Raw genomic sequence first — 21,020 nt, 5'->3', positions numbered from 1 at the left:
GGTTCGGATCTGTGGCAGAATTTCTATCTGTCTGTAATCAAATTGCAAAGCGCTTACGTTCATTGCTGCATTGAAAAATTTAGTATATCTATACATATTTAGACAAATTGTAAGTTAGTGTACTTCAAATTCACTAAAAATCAAAAAAATAAAAAATAAAAAACAAAACAATAGATATAATATGCACTTAAAAGTATAAAAATAATTGCGTATTTTTATACAATCTAATTAATTAATCTAATTATAGTTACGATTTTGTTATTTTTCGAGCCACTAGTTTTTATGTAATTTTTTTATTTATTTTTTATTAATCAAGCGACAGCTTCCAAGTAGACATTATATATTGTCGTGTTAAGTGTTTTGTTGTGTCGATTTTTAAAGCATTTATTTTATCTAACCTAAGATAATCTGCTACTTTACTTGGACATTGTGAAATAGCCCCTAAATCAGACTAATAAATAAACTGCCCTTACAAATTTGAAGAATTAAGACATTTTAATTGAAAATGTAAAATAATGATAATAATTTTAAAATACATAGCATTGCCACCTTTACACCAATTATCTTGCCCAAAAATAGGCAAACCCGTACTATGGGAACATGAAAACGATATATTTAAAACAATATATACTTACTTAAAAATATATTAAGTATATCCATATTCATCATATTAATGTTTGCAACTACCGAGATTTGAACCTTAGCTCTGTAGGCAGTTTTGGACTATTCTTGTTTTACATATTTCATCTATTACGCACATAATCTTTAGGTCCTCTCCATTAGTGTCAGAAACACTGGCAACGGGCATCTATTTTTTTGCTGTTGAGCGAAGCTGACATCAATAGAATTCGCCTGTCTCAAGGCTCAGGATTAAAAAGTCTCCACTGTCCACCGTATCCCAATTGGCAGGCAAAGTAAAAAAAAGATTCCTTTACCAATTTTTTTTTGAAGTAAAAAGCATGTAATGGTTTTTCTTGTGTGATGGTAGTGTTCGTGTTCGAGTCTGATTCACATCCTATTTTGAATAAAAATATTTGAATTTGAATTTGAAAAAACTTATGTTTGCTTGAAGTGCAATATTTGAACATCAAAGGACGATCCAATAATATCGCTTATTATAAGCGACTAATTTATTGCTTCGTCGCTGCAAACGATAAAAGAACCTGATTAAACCAGACTCGAAGCAATTAATTACACTATAGGAAAATTAATTAACCGAAGAAACCTGTGAGCGTACAAGGTGGGCTGAAGTCACGTTTGTGAAAACGAAATGCTAACTAAAATGGAATTTAAGGTTTCGGAATGATTTCAAACTATGATAATGGTTCGCAAAATAATATCTTACTTTTGGTGGTCGTATATCAAACTGATAAGTCAAAAGATAAGTCCGTGTATTGGATAACTTGGCCACATTGCTCGCAGAGATGCCAATAATTTGGAGCGTCTTATGGTGACAGGGAAGGTAGAAGGAAAGAGACCGAGAGGCCGGACCATACTATGGTCTGACCAAATTTCCAAATAGCTGGAGGTGCCAACAAATGTTGCAATACATCAATGAAACCAATGGAATCAATGGAACGCAACCAATGGCGACAGCTAGTGGACAAGATCAGAAGCAGTCACGATTCTCAGCAGTGAGGGAAACTACTGAGAAGAGAAGAAGAAGATTGGATAAATAAATTACAACAAATCAACCGAAACATTATAGTATAAAAAAAGAGACGAGAAAGAGGTATACCCCATGAGAGGGTCATTTTCCTACAGTTAAGTAGGTCGAAGTACTGAAGTACTACTCTTCGTACCGGAAGACGCGGTGTTGGTAGGCCCATCACAAGATGGACCGACGATCTGGTCAAGATCTCCAGAATACGTTGAATGAGGGCAGCGAACGACCGATCGTCGTGGATATCTTTGGGAGGCCTTTGTCCAGCAGTGAAAGTCTTCCAGCTGATGATGATGATGAAGTAGGTTGAAATTCGATTGAACATACATTTTTTAAGTATCGTCTAACAAACGTTACGAATCGACTCGATTTGACGACTACAAATGTCAGTTCCTCTCATGTAATCCCAAATTTCAAAACAATGCAGCTCAATTATTTTTTTAGTCCTCTAGTTTCTGTTGCCCTTGAATCATCAAACTACACATCATTCCTATTGGGTTAAGATCTTGGGACTAAGACGGCCATGGAATGAGAATAAATTTATCTTCATGCTGGGCAAACCATTATGAGACAATTCTGGCAGTATGCACTCAACAGTTATCTTGAACATAGAAGAATGCTCGCATTTCTTCACGCGGGTAAACTGTAATATCGGTAACATTGATTCTTCCAACAAAGCGCCATAGTTCATAGAGTTATGGTGAAGAGAAATTTGAACATGTTTGCCTACACTTCCATCATGTATCGAGGGCCACATGTTAAAATTCGGCAAGAAGAAAATTTGGGAAGATTTGTTATTCCGTTATGCGAAGACATTTTGCATTCCAACTACCACTACTATTACGTATACTGTTTAAAAGGTGACAAAATTTAACGCCTGCAACTTAATTCGTAGCAATGTCAAGTTTAGTCTTATACAATGTATCCTGGTAATACATCAATATAGATAGATCCTGCTTGACACTTGTTTCCTGGTTTATATATTTCCTTATCAGATTTCGCTAAAAATATTAAAAATATTGCGTAAATTTAGATGTGTGGTAGGAATCAATAAAGTAAAAGCCAAAAAGAACGTTTCGATCATAATTCTGTTCATGGTCCAAATTAAAATTGCGCAATGCATAACTAACAAATCTATTGCTAAAAAAAACAAAATAAATATTTTCTGTTGGTTCCATCTCTCGCTGGGCTATCAAGATATTTCAATCAAAATCTGTACAGCCCTTTTGGAGACCATAGGGAACGTTTACTTTAAAATTAACACAGAAATAAAGGTAGTATCTTAGATATTTTCAATAAGGGCTTAATTATAAGATAAATTATAAAAATATTTATAAATGATAAAATCGAATTGGTGAATAACTTTCTACAAAAAAACACAAAGAAACTGTCATAATTTTTCATCATTATCAAATTAATATCGAAATTTTACATAAATCGTCTTATAGTTCTATATGTGGCGTAGAACACTACGGCACCTCCTGCCATGACGAGAGCATTACCAAATGGTTTACAATTGAAGTAAGATTCTTCACCGCATCTAACTCCATATCTGGAATGAGAACAATAATTTAAGACTCATTTTATCAGAATTTTATCAACGTAGTAAGTAGTAATGCAGAAGAGGGTGAAAATGTCTCATGAAATCTCGAAACAATACTTTCTGCATTTGAACTTCTGCAATTCGTCACAATCAAAGCTATAAAATAATCACTATTGGCGAGAAAACGAGTAACTATCAACTATTTTCTCGATTAAGTAACGTACAATAGATATAGTGATATAGATTACGTGTGAATAAAAGAGACACACATAATAGTTGATTTTAGTAATGCTTTTTCCTTTCCCGAAGTGGTGGTAAATGTAAAAAGAAAATGAATAAAAGTGAATTTGATTTGATTTGATCGCTGATTCTTGACACTCACTGTACGCTAGGATTCACTACACTAGTTTATTATAATGCCAAGGTATCAAAAATAATAATTTTACCCCTCTAGCCACATACTGAGACTAACAGCCTCAGTATATACTATGGCGAAATCAGTATGAAACGGGATTTTGAAATAAAACATTATCACAAAAAGGCTATGTCTGTTTTGTTTTGTAAAAAGAATAGTTCACAATCAAAAAGGTGTATTTCACGTGTAAGTACCATTTCAGCTTATCACAGTAGCTTTTGTTACGAAAAATAAATAAAATTTAATAAAGTACTCATTGTACATATACTCGTATATTCTTCAAAGATGTTGCATTTATTGCACAAGTAATTCGGCTAGATTATATTATGTATCACTCAATAATTCTCTTTTTATTGTTATTTCGTAAGGATAAGAATCCCCGGGTTCGGCAACGCTATCACCAACGAAGACGGAACGCAGACGTGGTCGCTAGCTATGGGCCTTATAAGGAAGCTCATTGTTGCTCAGAGGGCAATGGAGATGGCTATGCTCGGAGTTTCCCTACGAGATCGAATCAGAAATGAGAAGATTCGTAGGAGAACCAAAGTCACCGACATAGCCGAAATGATTCCGAAACTCAAGTAGCAGGGCACATAGCTTGGGGCAGTAAGGTCCTCGAATGGCGACCACGTACCGGAAGACGTAGTGTTGGTAGGCAACCCACAAGATGGACCAACGATTTGGTGATGGTAATAATCTGGTTGGATGAAGGCAGCGCAGGACCGATCGTCATGGCGATCTTTGGGGGAGGCGTTTGTCCAACAGTGGACATCTTCCGGCTGTAATCATGATGATGATTATTATTATTTGACAAAATATGTAGTTCTACTTCAACCCGCGAAAATTGATCGATCTTGATTCCATATTCTTCTTGGGTTTCGTGTCCAGTACTTAATTTACCCAAATCGCTGAGTGATGTCGCTTGGCGGTCAGTAAAAATTCCCGTCGCACTCGCTATGCGGATCTATGGGAACTATTCGGACCTCGTTTCTTCTTTCTAGCTCTTCTCGCTACTCGATCAGACTTTTTCTTTCGTTCTTAATTTTTTTTATCTATTCCCTTAGGACTATTAATAAAGTTACAATTATCAACATACACTTTCAACGTGTAACTAAATTTAAAAAAATTGTTAATAAGCGTTTGTTACTTTAACAAAAGTTACTATAATATAAAAATGATTTTGATGATACCACAGACTTGGAATGAAGCGAACGCCCTCAGGCAATTTTGTTATTGATTTTATTGTACGAAATTGCATAATATATTGAAACAAAATAAAAAAACGCCCGCAAGTTTATTGCGCCCGTTCTTAGGTCTGAGGCATACTATAAATCTAAATTCTATTTTGAATAAAATATAATATATTGAATTTGAGTTTGAATGATAATATACTATTTTCTGAGTATCAGGCATGACATTATCTTTCAATGACTCATTTGCAATCTTTGCCAGCTCCTTTGACGAAGTTGATAGTATAACTTTTTAATCAGCTTGCAGGAAACACGACAATCATACCATTATCTCTTATATTCATTGTTCTCCATGAATAGGAAGAATAACTTTGGTGCCATTTTCCTGTCTCGGTGATAATCGGGACTGTCGTTTGTATCAGAACTTTCTTCACCTCAGCAAACTCACTATTAATCCCCTCCTAATTTCAGTATCTCAACATTTTTTCTATACTTATCCCATTTTCGTGACCTTCATTTACCAAATCTAACTATATCTTATCTCTGAATCTATCAAACATTCTCCAGTTTTTTTATGAAAATAAGGGACGAGACTTAATCTAGCCGGCTTCCTGTGCGTAGGAGCCTCCCATTGTACATTTGTGGATAGTAGTGGGTAGCCTGCTTAAACATACAAAGATTTATGCAATTTTGGTACGAATTTTTTGGATATTTTATTGCCAGAAATGACGGAAATAACGTTAAAATTAAAATAAAAAAATCTTTGACTTCCTTTGGTTCTATTATTTATTTTAATAATGAATAAGTTCTATATAATATGTTTTCTTATATTTTTTTGGATAATAATATTAGAAAATTGACAACTAAATCTAATATTATGTACAAGAATACAAACTTTATGATTCCGTAGCTCACAGTAATTCCAGTAATAATTAAAGCGGATGTTTTTGTAATTTCAACTGCAGTCTCAAGGATTGCTCGGATGACTTCTTCTATTATCTTCAATGTAACCTTCACTAATATTATTGTTATTCTTATGAACCCATCCATTCAACATCGACTGGCATTATTCGTTGAACGAAGCGAACTCCGTTCACTGGTATTTATGTCTAGGACATATTACTTTTTAATACGCTTCAAATGAATTTAATGTGATATTAATTATCATGTGATCACATTTCGTTTATTATGACATGAACAATATCAAAGAGAATTTAAACACTTATGACTTGTGCAACGTTGACATTTAATATTTTTGCGATATACAGGGTTACCTCGTAAGTCGACCTAGATCCTTTATGGGGCTATAGTTTAATTAATTTCTGACTGATTTGACTATGAAACACCTTATCCTAAATCCAATGGTTTTCAAGATAATCTAATTTTAAGTATTTTTCATAAAATTTTCGCTTTTTGCCTCTTGTTGAATCTCTTTTTTGTCATCTATATATAGAAAAATTAATTAACCCCACATAAAGTATTTGTCTGTTCTCGATAAATTAAGTTTATCATTTCTAAATATTTCTTCAATCGGAGGAATCAAATACACGGAGATTTTACAGTTAATTACTAAAATTTAATTGATGTATGGTAACAAAGTTAGGAGACTTAAAAATATCCAAATGGACCTTAAGTGGTTACTTTAAGAGAACCTTAGTTGATGACTTGAAATCAATAAATCTCTCGCGCTACCGCGGCGAGACAATAAATATCGTGGTTTTATCTGATGCTTTCATATGCTATCGTAACAATGTGAAGGATATATTTTAAGTTGGTCTTTTTAAGTTTTTCCGCTTACTGTTTTCGAATTTTTATAATAAGCTATCTATAAAAATAAAAATATTTAAAATAACAAAACAGATAAATAAATGATGTTTCTTGATTTAGGGTTAAAAGCAACTACTAACTTTAAAACAGTGGAACGGTATGAAGAGAATACTGCTAATATTTCTTCTTACAAATTAACTTGTTTCAATTAATATGGTAAGTATAACACTGATTTTAATACTCTATACAATATATTATACTATTTTAGGTTTTTTTTTATGATGATAAGGGACGAAACGAGCAGCACGTTCAGCTGATGGTAATTGATACGTCTTGGTCATTACAATACAGTGCCGCTCAGGATTCTTAAAAACCCAAAAATTCTGAGCGGCACTAGAATTGCACTCGTCATCTTGAGACGTAAGATTAAGTCTCAATTGCCCATTAATTTCACTAGCTACGGCGCCTTTCAGACCGAAACACAGTAATGTTTACACTTTACTGCTTCACGGCAGAAATAGGCGCCGTTGTGGTACCCATAATCTAGCCGGCATCCTGTGCAAAGTAGCCTCCCACTGGTAATATCCAGATTAACACTAAACAAAATTTTATAAATAAGAGAACCGTAGATTTAAAAATATGACGCAGAATTTGAGTCTTCGCTATGAAGGAAAAATTATAGTTGTAACTGGGTCGCAACAAATTACTCCTTTGTAATGAAAATTCTGTGGCAGTGTATTAACAAAATTATCTGTCCATTGAAAGCTTAGATAAGATCCTCAATCTTCTAAATCGCCAATTATTATGATTGTTGTAATTACGAGATTACTACGAATGGATTATTAAAACTCCTTAATAATTTTGAGAGGCATCGTCAACTTTTAAGGGTCACTAAAATACTTTTTAATGTAAGCGCTTAATATTGAAGAAAATTTTAAATAATGCTTTTTCAAAGTATGGTAACTAAGCAATTTAGATTTTGTATGATGTCATAATGTCAGTTATTAGGTATTTGTGGTAATTCTGATATAATTTCAACACCATTCAATTGCTTCAGTACTTGGGTTCCAATCCATAAAAGTGTTGATAGCACTTCAGAGTATATAGTTTTGTTAATGTCAATGACTCTAATTTAAAAAAAGGTCGCCCGGTCTTTATACACAGCCTAGCGAAACTCTCTAAAAGTGATTCACTCGATTGTATGAAACGTGCAGTCATTGATAGATTGACAAATAACGGCTATAATCTTGTAAAAAATGGAGATAGCCGAAATCCACAACGTTTTAAGCAACTGTTCGCTTTCAATCTTAGCCGGATTATACTTCGTCGCCTTAATATTGTACTTTAAAGTTATGTCAAATCACTGACGTTTCATAATGAACAAAATTTCAATTTTTACTCAGGCAGTCCCGTCTCTCATTACGTAGTATTTACATTCTCTTTGTTGTAGTATAGCTTCCGCCTTAGTAACTTCATTACAAAGAGAAAGGACAAGCGATATACAATTATACAATTAAGGCTGAGATGGAATGGGACAAAGCTATTGATCTTGCATCTCTATCGCGTAATCCATTTATTTATTTGTAGTATATAAGTCATTTATCATCATTATTTTTGTTTAACTCTTCATTTCTTTAATTTTATTATGTTTAATTGTTCAACCTTGTTATTGTATTCGCACTATTGTAAATGTTGTTTACACCTGTAAAGACATGTCATATTGTACTATCCCTTGTGTACTTGCTAAAATTTTAATTGTATTATGATGTGTTGTTGGTGTAACTGTAACATAAATAAATAAATTTACATCCTCTTTGTTTATACATAATACGTGTATAGTGTAAACTACTTGTAAAGGTACTGGAGTTTTCCGAAAATGTTGTCGATTTATATTTAAGTATTATTTTTATCTCAAATTGAATAAAAGTTAATTGGCGAATACATTAATTATATTTTGATATTTGTCCGCACTTATTTACCTGGTATCAGGTCGGAAGACATCACTAAGACTATCTATATAGTATTAATACGTAAGGCAATGGCTTAATAGCCCGCAAATTTAGCGAAATATTGTCAAAGAAAGCAATTAGAAACTCCCGGAGACGAATATGATTACTTCCTGGGGTGTGAGGCGAGGTGTGGCGAAGGGGTGTGACTGTTGAAAACTCTTCCGAATTAACATTTATAAATACGACTTGTAATTAATTTCATTTTGTTATTAAATTGTATTTTGTCAAAAATATTTTAGAAAATTTATTGAAGTTGTCGTTACTTTGCGGAAATCCATAATAATCCAAGTGTTTTGAGTTTCGAGAGGCGAAACACGTATCCAAATTATTTTTTCAAGACAAATATTTGCGGATTTAACACTAAAGAAAACTCAAATCATTTGGACAAAAGGTTACATGTAAATCTTGCGGTTGTGGAGTAAATGGTCTATGAGAAATCTAAAGGTATTCAATCCTATTAGAATCAAAAAGATATGTACAGTTTAATCCTAATTCCTTGTCCTTTTCTTCTAAACAAGACCATAAAAGATATTTATCATTTTTTATTTATATATTAGTATATATATTATATATATATTAGTCTCGTGCCAGATTTTGGCGAGACAACACGTCCGGAGCATGTCTCGTGTGGAGGCGAAACACGTGTCGAATTGTTTAAAGAGGAATATTGGTGGCATTAACACAAAAGAAAACGCAAATCATTTGGATAATTATGGATTTCCGCAAAGTAACGCCTACTTCAATAAATTTTCCAAAAAACAATCCAAAATCCAAACGACTGACGAACCTTATCCCGTAATTATAATGAGATTGACTTTTTTATAATATTGACGGCCTTGAGTCACCGGGAGTCAACACGTCGTTGAGACCTTTTTCGTGTTTGTGTAGTATAAGAGGAGACACTATATTCAGATCTTTTAAACCTATTATTTGCCCGTCCATGCAAAACCAATACTATATCTGTTCTATGCCAATTGCTATGAAACTAAGGAGAGGTTAAAAAAGTCCGTTTGGAGATAGATTATATCTTCCAACATTGGTTATCTGATATATAGATGCTTGTTTTGTAAACTGTGACCAGTATATTTTGTTTTACTTGGTACTGAAATTTCGTCTTTGTTTACAGGGAGTATGGTTTGTAAAGCGGCTTTAGTACAGTTCAGTGCAGCCCTGTTTCACTGCGACCAATGTGGTCTATTGTGATAGCCACTGTTTTTATAATAATAATAATAATTCCTTTATTTCAGGCTACAAGGCCCATAAAATAAATACCTTATAGTCTAACATACATATGATATATAACTTAAATCATTTTCGCGGCGATGTGAGGCGCGGGTTCGGTAGCTTCCGGCGGTCGGCAACGTCCGCGATACTTGCGGAACACGAACCCCAGCTGCACGTCCAGGAAGGTTGATATATTATGTTCTGTCGGGACGCGAACAACAAAAGAGTTGAAGTCTACTGCGTGACGCGTCACCAACTTTTCGACCCCCAACCGGAACCTTTTCTTCTCCACCAAGTACTGAACAATGTCGGAGGCCTTACTGGTGTGGTTTTTAATAATAGGTTTTTTTGTTGATAAAACTGTCCAATTTATGGTGTTTTAAGCGATGTTAAATGAGTGGATTTTTCTTTCTAATATTCTCTAGCTTAGAATCCCACCACGATACTTCTCGATTAATGTCCTTGTTTCTAGTGGAGAGCTCGCTTTATAGGCATCTTTATTAAGACCTTCAGAGCCGACATATACTTGTACTTGATACTCTTCGGAATTGATTTCGGGTTCCGCCTTAGGCTCTTCTTGTAGGTGTTCCAAGCACTCAAATCAAATCAAATCAAAAATATTTTATTTCACTTAATAAATTTACACTTGAAATATGTAATTTTCCATGCAACTCATTCGGAAGGCAGTTTTCCTTATAGAAGAACGAGCAAGAAACTCTAAGGTTTCTTTTTTCAAAACAGATAAGTATTGTAAGTTTTTATTTTAAATCAATTTACAAATCATTTAAATTACAATACATGCAAAGTGATGCAACTAAAACGCTCAAACGTCTAATACTAAATGCCTTACACGAATAAGTAAAAGAAAAATAGAAATTTATAAGTAAAAATACAAGAAGTATTTTATATTGGGTACAGTATGATGCATCAATCCACACATACCGTAAAATTAATAAATCCATCATTTAGCCTTTTATTAGCTATTATCAATGACGTTATGTATAGAACGTCATTGGTTATTATATAAAAAATATAATAACTATAATTAAAAAAAAAGAAATAAAATCATGAGGCAGACTTCCCGGTAAGAGGACCATCAAGCCACTATGGTAGTTATGTTACTTAAATAAGTATGTTAAATAAAAAAAAAACGTATTTAAATTTTTCAGTACAAATCGTAATCCTAATATTTCAACAATATTCAGTAACTCCAAAAACTTCTTGCCTTCCATATTTCATCCTTCAAGTTTGTGAGCGTTAATGAAAAATAATGAGATTCAAAGTCTGCATCAAGTAAAACAACAATAAATATATCAAAATATATTTAGGAGAACATACTTTAAGAGGTTGTAGGTATCCACTTTGCTTTGAAACTCTGTACTTGTAAAGCCAAAGTTATTAATGATTTTTTTACATGAATGAATAACAGAACCAGCAGATAACCCAACAAATGGTTAGTGATGTCTATCTACTCATAACAGTAATTACACTATAATATACAATATAATTTGGAATGTGGGCGGCGGTGATCACTCAACACCAGGTGATTCGTACGCTCGTCCACCTCTTCCATAAGAAAAGTAATTCGATAAAAAACCTTAGGTCATTACAGCTGTCATCCAGAGGCAGGTCTGTATTTTAAAGTTATAATAATAACACTTAATCTGCGATGTTACGTTTTGTCACTGTCTTCATAACTATATCTTAGATATAAAGAATATTGATTCTAAGCTAAACGAATCTATAGGCCACTAAGCGAATACTCTATGAAGTATATAATATGAAAAAAAAAATATATTTCAAATCTTGATAATATGTAATGAACACTGTGTAGCAGAGTTTTTAATTTACAGTAGTTCATCTTGGCAAAAGAATTTTGAAAGTCTATTTCTTCTTCTGTTAAAAAAGAAACTAATTCTAATAATTTTTGATCATAAAAACTTCAAAACTTAGTGGCCCGCTCGTCTATATGAAACGAAATGCATACCTATTTGTTTTGTCATAATATGAATGAATCCTCTTAATAAAGTCGTAAAAGCGCTAGACGAATGTCAAATGAAAAGATGGTAATCGTCATGAACCTACATCAATTCGTAAAAGGGCTTTGACATGGCGAGAAGAACTGATAAGAAACTCCCAGCCCATCCTTTTTTTTTATGGAATAGGAGGACAAACGAGCGTACGGGTCGTTAAGTGATCACCGTCGCCCACAATCTCTTGCAACACCAGAGGGATCACAGGAGCGTTGCCGGCCTTTAAGGAAGGTGTGCGCGCTTTTTTTGAAGGTACCCATGTCGTATCGTCCCGGAAACACCGCACAAGGAAGTTCATTCCACAGCTTTGTAGTACGTGGAAGAAAGCTCCTTGTAAACCGCACTGTGGAGGACCGCCACACATCCAGATGGTGGGGATGATATCCTAACTTGTGGCGTGTCGTGTGAAAGTGGAATTCGGCGGCAGGAATCAGGTTAAACAGCTCTTCGGAACACTCCTTTAAATCACATTTATAAAATTGGTTAGCCTACATAATGCAAAAGGTACATATAATTTTAGGTGGCCTGCGCACAACCAGACAAGAACCATGCATTATTATCCTCTTTATAATCTACTATATTTCAAGCTTTCTTTGTCAACGAAGCTTTAATAATATATTTCTTGAATTTGTGCTCTATGAAACAATTAGCAGCAACAAGACTCGAAACAATAGCCCAAGCTGTCACGTTTTGTGTGTAACCTTTAATCTCTGAGAGAAGGGACAGAATTAACTAGCATTTACAGCTACATGAATTGTTTGTCACTATGCTGATATATGACGCGTACGTAAAGATATACTGAGCAGCGGTTTTGTATTCATGTTTTGTACTGTGTACATAAAGTGGATGTTATTAATTTCAGATATTACTGAAGACAAACTTCCATGCGCGCATGAGGGTAAAATGCTTACGGATGAAACGCAATATTAATGAGACGGAAATGTACGCCATGCCACAAAATTCCCCACTAATTGGTGAACGTTCCCCAAAGTGCTCAGTGCTGTTGTAAAAGAACTTTAGAACCAATTTAATTGTACGGTACTTGCTAATATTATTAGGAATCATGAGGGTAGTACGTGCTCCGCTATCCGATGACACAAGTCTCGCTTGGGTTGACAAGCGGACAGATCCAATTGAGCTTTGCTCGGGCGTGTTGGCTAGCACCACATATGTAAGCCGTGTTTACTCCGAGTGATATCCTGTGGTCTTCAAGTCTACCGCAAGCTTGCGATCTCCAGATTGACGTTCATCTGGAATACCAGAAACAGGACCGTTGGAGCTGCTGCGTCGCCGCCACCTGAGTGACGTGGGAGTGTTCAAAGGATCGTGTAGTACTTATTAAACGAGCCAAAACCAGCGTCTATAGGAAACCTTAATACAGTCCCAGATATTATTCCTGAGCTCGAACATTGATCATGATACGATATGGATTCCCTTAAAAAGAGCACCTTCCTGGCAACCTGTGACTCCTATAGCGTTGCAAGAAAGTATGAGCAGCACGTACCATCATCGTTCTGGAACAAAATAGATATGGCATTGTTTTACCAGGAATCTTCCCAATAGTGTGTAACGGTACAATTTTACCTAAGTCTTGTTCTCGACGTTTATTTCTTAAGAAACAAAGAAGGATATTGGGATCATCGTTGCTCCTAAAGAAGGAAGAGGTCTTAAATAATCTAGCATATTATTTATGCAGATTATATAATCTCTCTCACATCTATATATATAAAAATGAATTGCTTTTCGTTAGTCTCGCTAAAACTCGAGAACGGCTGGACCGATTTGGCCAATTTAGGTCTTGAATTATTTGTGGAAGTCCAGGGAAGGTTTAAAAGGTGAATAAATAGGAAAATGCTGCTAAATTAAATAAAAACAACAAATTTCTTTTTCCTTTGATGTGTCCATTCATAATTTATATGAGAGAATTTATTGACGCACGGTTTCACAGTTCTGCTGTGAAACAATTTCATTACGACAGCAGGATGCATATTTTACGAAGTAATTTTTGATGTTATGATATATTATTGACAAATTCATATAAAAACATTATTTTATTTATTATATATAGAACAACGTCTGTCGGGTCAGCTAGTATTATATATAAAAATAGGTCTTATTTATTAAGTATATTTATTATTCCCTACCTATTATATATGCATATCATTTCTCTCCTTGAGTTTTATTATTAATTTATTTGTGACGAACGCGAACGATACTCAAATCAAATCTCGTAGCTACAACAATCTAAAGTTTCAGTGATTTAATTACTCGCGTAAATCTTTCAATGGGTATATAATTCGTTTATTACGCATCAATTGAGTTTTTGCTCACAAAGGAGCAAAATTTGTGACCCAGTTACAACTTTAATTTGACCTTAATAGCCAATAATAAATCTTAAAGCCTTCGTTGTATTTTTAGACCTACGGGGCCCTTTCACATCAAAGAAAATATTATATTATTGGGATAGATTTTTCAAAATAAATTTTACTGTAAAATAGTTAGTTAGTTAAATAATAGTTAGTTTAGTTAGTATAAACAAAATCTTTTAAGTGTCGTTTATTTACCAAGTTCTATAATATTTGGGTTTTAATTTTACTTGGAATTTCAATGATAGCTAGTAAAATTACTGGGCAAATGAGACTTAACATCATATGTCTCAAGGTGACGAGCGCAGTTGTGAGCGGCACTGCATTGTAATGGGCAGGGCGTATCAAATAACATCAGGTGAACGTCATGAAAAAAAGACAATACTTGAATATAAAAAAAATCCACGGTATATTTATACACGTGACAGTGACCGGTCGAAATTAAATCGATTGATCTCAAAAACATAAATTTGCATGTATATGGAGCAGCTTTAGGGACTTGTCTACTCAAATCTTGTGTTATAATATGATAATTTATGAGCGTAGCCTTTTTAAAAATGTTTATTTCAAATTATTTACATATGACTTAATAATTAATAACGCTATTTATATAAACAATAATAAAATAAAACTTAAATAATCTAACAAAATTAATGAATTACAGATAGAAAATACCATTAAGATCGCCATCGGCAGATAAGGTGCCCATGAAGCTGGCAACGTAACCTCTTTGTATAGCCAAACTTATCCTTTGACAGAGGTACGTACCAGATCTTGGGTCACCTGTTAAATCGGTTAGATGCCTGGATAGCTCTTTTACGAGTTTTTGTGCCGATGAACCCCCAAGGACCCATCGTCTCCACCCCAAAGGGTACAAATATGTATCCATCACCGAGTGATGCATATTTCCTCCGCTTTAGGTTTTCGGCAGATTCCGCCGCTGCACCTCCCGCTCTCGATGAATGTTCAATATGAGAGGGGGCTAGCGTGTCCACACAAGCCTTTTTAAATGAATATATATTTTGCGAATAAAATATGTATATGTTGATACTTAAAGGCGACGCATCTCTTGACCTCAGGTGTAACGGAAGTCCATGAGCGGTTGCGTCACCACTTTCCATCACTTGAGCGCCTGGCCCGTTTGCCACCCTCTATTATAAAAAAAAACTATTTATCTCTGTTGTTATCAAAGGCCTGCTTTCTTTGGTATATAATCAAAATTTAATGTCATCCACAAACCAATCCTGAATCTGCATTTCAAAATGTCAATCTTAATTTCTTAATTCCTACAGCTCAGATTCATCTAGGTAGACTGTGACAGTAGTAAATAAGTCGAAAAAAAAATTGCGGCGAACTGTTAATTTGTATTTTCAGCAACGCACACACTTACAAAGTGACATACGTACCGCGAATGTAAGACGTAGCTTTTCATGCATACTCTTTTTATAAACTTCGCCTGTTGTCATGCGTTGCCTAACAGCAAGAGGCTCTAAACGTATAACTTATCTAAACCTTCTGGAACATTTATAAACATACCAATACGTCATCCCATAGATGGGTAGAAAAAAAGGCCAATACCACAACGGTAGGTTCGGTTACTTATATATTTTTTTATGAAAATAAGGGACGAGACGAGCAGGACTTTCAGCTGATGGTAATTAATAATAATATAATACGTCCTGCCCATTACAATGCAGTGCCGCTCAGGATTTTTGAAACATCCGACAATTCTGAGTGCCACTTCAATTGCGCTCGTGACCTTGAGACGTAAGTTGTTAAGTCTCATTTGCCCAGAAATTTTACATGCTACGGCGCCCTTTAAACCGAAGCATAATAATGTTACTACTTCACGGCAGAAATAGGCGCCATTGTGGTACCCATAATCTAGCCGGTATCATGTGCAAGGAGCCTCTCACTGGTGATATGCCAAAAACAGGGAGTCAGCTAAAATATCAACCACAGATCATACCTGTTTTCACAGTTACATTTCCATGAAACAAAATGAAGCCATAAACTATGAAAGCTTCGCATATACGAATTGATCTACACCCTTCTTTGGAAGCCGGTTAAAACGAGATAGTTAATACACAAATAAAATTTGAAAGCAAAAATTTATGAACGATGCGGGGCTTGAACCCACAACCTCTGGCGTTCCGTGCCAGTGCTCTCCCAACTGAGCTAACGGTTCGAGTGACGCATACTCATACAATCTTATATGCCTTGTTCAACTCCCAGGTTGTAGGTTCATCTACAGGATCTACTTTACAGTTGATAACCTGCTCAACCCCAATATTTGCATATTAGGAAATTGACTTGAGATGTCGCTCTTGTAAATCGAAACAATTTGTTATGTTTTTTTTTTTAAGTGATAACCCTCACTTCTAGGATTAGTACACAAATAATAATAGAGGGCACTGGCACGGTACGCCAGAGGTGGGTTCGAGTCCCACATCGTTCATAAAAATTTGTTTTCAAATTTTATTTGTGTACTACCCAGAAGTGAGGGTTATCACTTTAAAAAAACATATCAAATTGAGAGAGTTAATGTTTTTCTACAGTTTGAAGATCTTCTGTCAGATTTTTTTGATTTGTCATCAGGACAACATGTTTAACGACAGATAAACATAGATATAAATAAACAGAATTCACTTCTACATTAATCTTAGGCGAAATATCAAAATAGGTATAGTGTGCAATAGGGGAGGACGTGGAAAGGTTTCACATTAATTAAACGGGTATATTTAGACCTGAGAGGAAATCTTACAAATCATCAAAATAGGGTATACTATGAGAGGTCATAGAATATATTTTATTGTAAACCAACGGTAGTATATAGCTTTATAATTAAGTATAATACCTTAGATTAATAATTGGTCTAGATACCGCACTACCTAAGAACAATAGCTATTTTATTAGGGCAACTATTAGATGCTTGTGTGCGTGGCATTTTGACACTCAATGTTATCTTTAAAATTTTGAAAAAATATGCTTCGTGTTATCTTAAATTGTAATTAATAAAATACAAAATACTTACTGATGATATGTGTGATCACAGTGTCTTTCTTAGTTCTTGTATTATTATTTTTTACAAGGTTTCACTACGCAACCCGGCATTTTAGTTTCAATTATTAGCAAAGTTTAACAGAACATGTGACACGTCAACGTCACACATTGTTCGCGACTGGCTCGGGTACGCCCACTTGGGCGTAGTATTAGTTGCCGCACTTGGCGACTACGACTGCGATATCTAGTTGGAGTGCAGCGGAGACCAATTCTTAATCTAATTACTATACAAATTTTTCCAAAAACTGAATACCGTACATTATATTGTCAAAAAATTGTATTGTTTTCAGAACTAAAGTTGTGTACCAAATTTCAGATCAATCATTTACTGGATTTATAAATAAAAGGCTAATAAAGTTGTTTGAAAAGAAGAGAAAAGTTTTCAAAAATGCATCCTGCAAAAGCTTGATAACAAATCTACCTTTCGACGAATAAAAGCTGCAGTAATACTGAAAATAGAGCCATTTCATAGTTTTTCTCTTCACAGAACTGACATAAAATATCTAGTTGAAAACGCTGGGACGCTGTCAGCCATAATAAGTGTTGAAAATTGTACTCGACATTTAAGTAGCTCAGTTTCTAGTTCATTCAGGCGTTTTTACCTGAAAACTGTTGATAACTAGTAATGGAATAGTTTCATTTTATTACAGGCTATAATATAGTAAACTAACAATTAAAAATATATTTTCATTTCTCATACTCGGAAAGTAATGTTGTTTTGATCTGATTATTGGGTGGAAAATGCTGCTTCCCTCCATAGAGAGGGAAAAACTCATACAAATTACTTCCCACCTAAGGGCCGGAATGAACAATAAAAATAGAACTGCTGTCAGCTGTGAAGAGATTTATGTAAAGAATACTGGAGGCTGGAAATCCAGCACAGTCAACGAAGGCTAAATTGAGGATTTAGTCCAACATAAAACTAAAATTTCAACCAAATTAACTGAAACTATAAAAATACGTCCCAATTCGCCTCAGCCGACAACTTCCAGGGAGTATCCGCCATAGAATCCATCGTCTGATGAAATACCAGAGTCTACCACTTAAACAGATATCCAGAACAGCCAAATTTCTTATAATATATCAAACAGCATAAACATTCCAAATGAAAATGCAACTTTTAATTTCACAAATTGTACTTTTGTCATTTAATTTTAAATAGGTACTACTAATATTATTATATATTATCAATAAATAGTTTAGATAAACAACTACTTTTATTTTCCTCATATTCGAAATGAAAAATAGCGTGTTTAACACGGGTCGAAAGAATCAATTCCTACTCGGACTATAGCCGCACTCGCTGCGCTCGGGCGTCTAAATACCTCGGGAATTGATTCTTTCGACCCTCGGTTAAAAATCTACTATTTTCAATGACATTGACAGCGCTCTAAAAAATATATTTACTAAATTACCTCCAATTGATCTGGAAAAGATTTGCAATAAGACGGGAATATGGTTAAATATAATTTTAAACCGACATCAAATAAAGGATTTGGTTATTCGTATTGTATATGTGTATATATTTTATAAGGCGTATCCCCAGAAGGTATTATTTTTAATTTAAGATTCTACCTTTTAAATTGCAGTTTATTTCGTCAGTGTTTTGTTTGTTTGTTTGTTTAAGCAGCTTTTACATTACCGTTTTTTTTTAAATAAAATAATAATATTATGTTATCCTTAAGACAGACACAATATGCAATTTTGTGTAAGCCTATATAAGATATACAGTTCTACCATACATTCGGTTTAAAGACATTTGTTCTCATAAGATTTAACATAAAATCACTTACTTGAGAATTTGACATAAATATATAATATATTATTACCTTAGGTTTCTATGACTAAGCATACACAACAAACAAAGTGAACAATTACAAAATATGAAGGTACATAAAAAATTCTCAACAAAAGAACATCAACATATTTTATATTTATCCGGAATAAGAAGAACTGGATGTGGCTAACGACTTATAAAGATAACAGTTGTTGTAAACTAAAGTAATACCTACGGTTTGAACAATAGTACAAATAAGAAAACTTAAAAAAATAAGTACATGATTGTGCATTCGAGCAGAATTATTTATGTTGTTATACCTTAAAGGATTTAGACAACGTTTTCGTTGACAGCTCCTAGATGGCTTTTCTTCCAACACCTCCAACAAATATTGTTAATGTATACAAAAATATACAGAAAAACTTAACAAAAGATATACGAAAGCATCGGTGCAGTAGTTTTTGAGTTTATCGCGAACAGAGAGAGAGAGACGCCGAAGAGGACTTTTATTTTTAATATAACTAGCTGACCCGGCAAACGTTGTTTTGTCATATAAATTATTTTTAGAGTTAAACCGTTAAATTGGATTTTGTAACATTACTTCATTTTTTTAAATTAAAAGATTTTTTCTAAATTAGACGTAGCCTACTTATTATTACTATTATATTATACTAGCTGACCCGGCAAACGTTGTTTTGCCATATAAAGTATAATTCACGCGATAGTTTTATAAGTAATAAAATATTGCCTATATATATATATATTGTACATCATTTTGTTCTATTGTCAATAGTTTTTGCAGCGCACGCAAAAATAGATTTTCGATTTTACACCTTGTGTTACAAAATAGCAATTTTATTACGGATCCCTAATTTTGAAAAAAAAAACATATCCTATAGCTTTCCTCGATAAATGGACTACCCAACACTGAAAGAATCATTCAAATCGGACCAGTAGTACCAGAGATTAGCGCGTTCAAACAAACAAACAAACACTGCAGCTTTATAATATAGATTAGTTACTGCTTATTACATCAGCCACCTGGCAATAAAAGTCCTGTCAAAATCGGTCCAGCCATTTTAGAGATAAGCCGCAAGAAACAGACTTGAATATAAATATTTTGGTGTATATATATATTCATATACATGTAGTAAAAAACGGTTATTTCAATATTACAAACAGACACTCTAATTTTATTTATATGTATGTATATACGAGATGCGAAAACGTTGCACGTCTTTGATGCGTAACGTTAACGACCAGGCAACCGCAATTACGTGTAAATATGACCTACTACTACTTTCTTATTAAATTTTATAAAAAAAATACACTTATTACATTATTTATATGAGTTACAACATGGCATTGAGGAAAAAATTTAATTATATAAAGAAATTATAACTAAATACACTATATAAGTTGTAAGTTATATTACATCTAGTTAGACGGGTAATTTAGGACAGTGGAAATAGGAAACATGCTTCATAAATCATCAAAAAGGGCCGACGTGAGTAACAAAAAGAACACTTCAGGGAAAACCTAGAAAGTTGAGTTCTCTTATGTTCTCACTAGTTAATTAAAAACATTAAAATGGAATCAATATTTTGTCTATTTATTAAGGAGTTAATTAAGTTAATTATAAAATGTCTCTGAGTAATACCAGGCCTTTCTCAATCCCCGTGAAGTTACCGAAATTGTAAGTACATGCTGTGGCCTCTACTAAGTAGGCTAGCCAGTAGGGACTCACGAGCAAGAAGTGACGCACACGCGAGCCTTGTTGCTACCTACCTTACTGATCCAACAACTGGAGAAACGTAAATAAAGCAGAACATAATAAAGTCAATGCGATCCAAATTTATAATTTTTAAGCGTCCTTAAGACGCTGAAACAATTTAATTTAAAGTGATTATTATTATAATGAGATACCATTCATGATAGCTACCTATTTATTTCCTATATACTAAGTAGGT

Source organism: Leptidea sinapis, chromosome 31, assembly GCF_905404315.1.
Source record: "Leptidea sinapis chromosome 31, ilLepSina1.1, whole genome shotgun sequence".
Taxonomy (NCBI): domain Eukaryota; kingdom Metazoa; phylum Arthropoda; class Insecta; order Lepidoptera; family Pieridae; genus Leptidea; species Leptidea sinapis.
Note: the sequence above shows the minus strand (reverse complement) of the source record.